The 2073-nt window shown below is 46.6% G+C and overlaps 1 long non-coding RNA gene across 1 annotated transcript in view; it reads right to left on the reverse strand.

Moving 5' to 3' along the window:
* The window catches only part of LOC126412673 (uncharacterized), a 50644-nt gene extending 49136 nt beyond the window's left edge, over positions 1–1508 (reverse strand). The window contains exon 1 of the long non-coding RNA XR_007575328.1: positions 1451–1508. This is a non-coding gene — a long non-coding RNA (uncharacterized LOC126412673). The remainder of the gene's footprint in view (positions 1–1450) is intronic.
* Between the last annotated feature and the right edge of the window lie 565 nt (positions 1509–2073).

Consider the following 2073-nt stretch of genomic DNA (forward strand, 5'->3'; position numbering starts at 1 on the left):
CGTTTCTTTAACAATTTTCATCTCATGTACACAGGCTAATGGAATGTAACGGATTGTAGCCAGAGACGTCTTGTTTTACACGATGGCCCACTCAACGATCTACACACATCAAAAAAAGTTTTTCATCACACCGGTTACCAGAACTCCTGAGGATAGATGTTGACTGGATATTGTATCACAGACTCAGTCCCTATGACTGTTCAGAGATGTCAATAAACCCGCCAAAAAATGTAAATAACCATGCTTGAGCAGTGCCTACTAGACTGAGGGCGTTCGAAAGCCCATCAGTTCCAGTCATTCCACCCGGAATGAGGTACACAGTTTGTGTTGTCTGTAGTTCAATCGCCCCTAAAAGGTCAATACCGCTGTTCGATCACGTCCGCATTGTTACTATGTGCCAGGAAGTGCTCTAAACAAGGAAAGTGTCCAGGCGTCTCGGAGTGAACCAAAGCGATGTTGTTCGGACATGGAGGAGATACAGAGAGACTGGAACTGTCGATGACATGCCTCGCTCAGGCAGCCCAAGGGCTCCAACTGCAGTGGATGACCGCTACCCTGACGGCAACGGCACCATGTTGAATAATACTTTTGGTGCAGCCACAGGACGTAATGTTACGACTAAAACTGTGCGCAATAGGCTGCATGATGCGCAGCTTCACTCCCGACGTCCATGGCGACGTTCATCTTTGAAAACACTACACCATGCAGTGCGGTGAGATGTAATTGTAATGGCCAGTATTGTAAAAACAAATTAAGATGAATGAGGTAAAACAATCCTGGGAATCGCTAAACGTCTTAAAATGACAGCAGAGCAGATACGGCACAAGCTTAGTCTCCTGTATGAAGTCTTCAGATACTCAGTAGCACGGTGATTGTGATTTGGATTTTCCGTGGTTTCACTGAAGTGTCTCATTCGCACTCCACAATGTTTCCTTCATCAAAACACACTCGATTTGCTTTCAGATTAACATCCTGCTTGGCTAGTGTTCCGTATGATGACATCGATGTCTGCGTCATTTTCAAACGTAACATATGAAAAGAATAAATCTATTATACTTAATGGCACTATAACTTAATATGATGATGATAGTGATGAGTTCCATACTCCTTTTGAGAGCGTAGGGGAGCGACGCGGGAGACCCGCGCCGCTCTTACTAGGCAAGGTCCTAGTGGAGATGGTTTGCCATTGCCTTCCTCCGACCCTAATGGGGGATGAATGATGATGATGAAGACGACACAACAACACCCAGTCATCTCGAGGCAGGAAAAATCCCTGACCCCGCCGGGAATCGAACCTGGGACCCCGTGCTCGGGAAGCGATGACGCTACCGCAAGACCACGAGCTGCGGGCCAACTTAATATATAGTTAACAATTATTTCTACAGAAAGTCGCATTTTGCTCACAAAATTTTGTGGTCCAGTAGCATTTTATCTACAGCAAGCAGCTTACCTGCTACAGCGCGGCGCAACTTGTGGCAAGTGGCATGGAGGCCACCTTGCGTTTTTACTGAGATGTCAGCTGCCTGGCGCTCGGCGGAAGCTCGTCCACCACAAGGAACTGCCGCTACAGCGATAAGAGCCAGAAATCTGAGGCCTGTGAAGAAATGCTGACCATCCGGAGCCTCAGTCATCCGGTAAATGACACTGATGTGCTACATAAAATTACCAGAAGAAATACGTTCTAAGGAGAAGAAATGAAAAAAAGACGCATCACGAAGGAATTATCCGGATCGGACGGAAATCGTAGATGTGATCTAAATGCGCAGATAAAAAGATGACTACAATTTCAGAAAAATTGGATGTTTATTCATGAGAGAGAGCTCCACAAGCTGAGTAAGTCCGCGTTGGTTCACTTCTGGCCCTTATGCAAGTAGCCATTCAGCTTGGCATTGAAAGAGTTTTTGGATGTACTCCTAAGGGATATCGTGCCCAGTTCTGTGCAATTGGCGCGTCATACCGCTACTTTCCCGAGCTCGTTGGCGGGCCTAGACCATAGTGCTGCAAACGTTCTCAGTTGGCGAAAGGTCCAGCAACTTTACTGGCCCGTGTAGGATTTGGCAAGCACGAAAGCAA

The sequence above is a fragment of the Schistocerca serialis genome, chromosome 7, assembly GCF_023864345.2.
Source record: "Schistocerca serialis cubense isolate TAMUIC-IGC-003099 chromosome 7, iqSchSeri2.2, whole genome shotgun sequence".
Taxonomy (NCBI): domain Eukaryota; kingdom Metazoa; phylum Arthropoda; class Insecta; order Orthoptera; family Acrididae; genus Schistocerca; species Schistocerca serialis.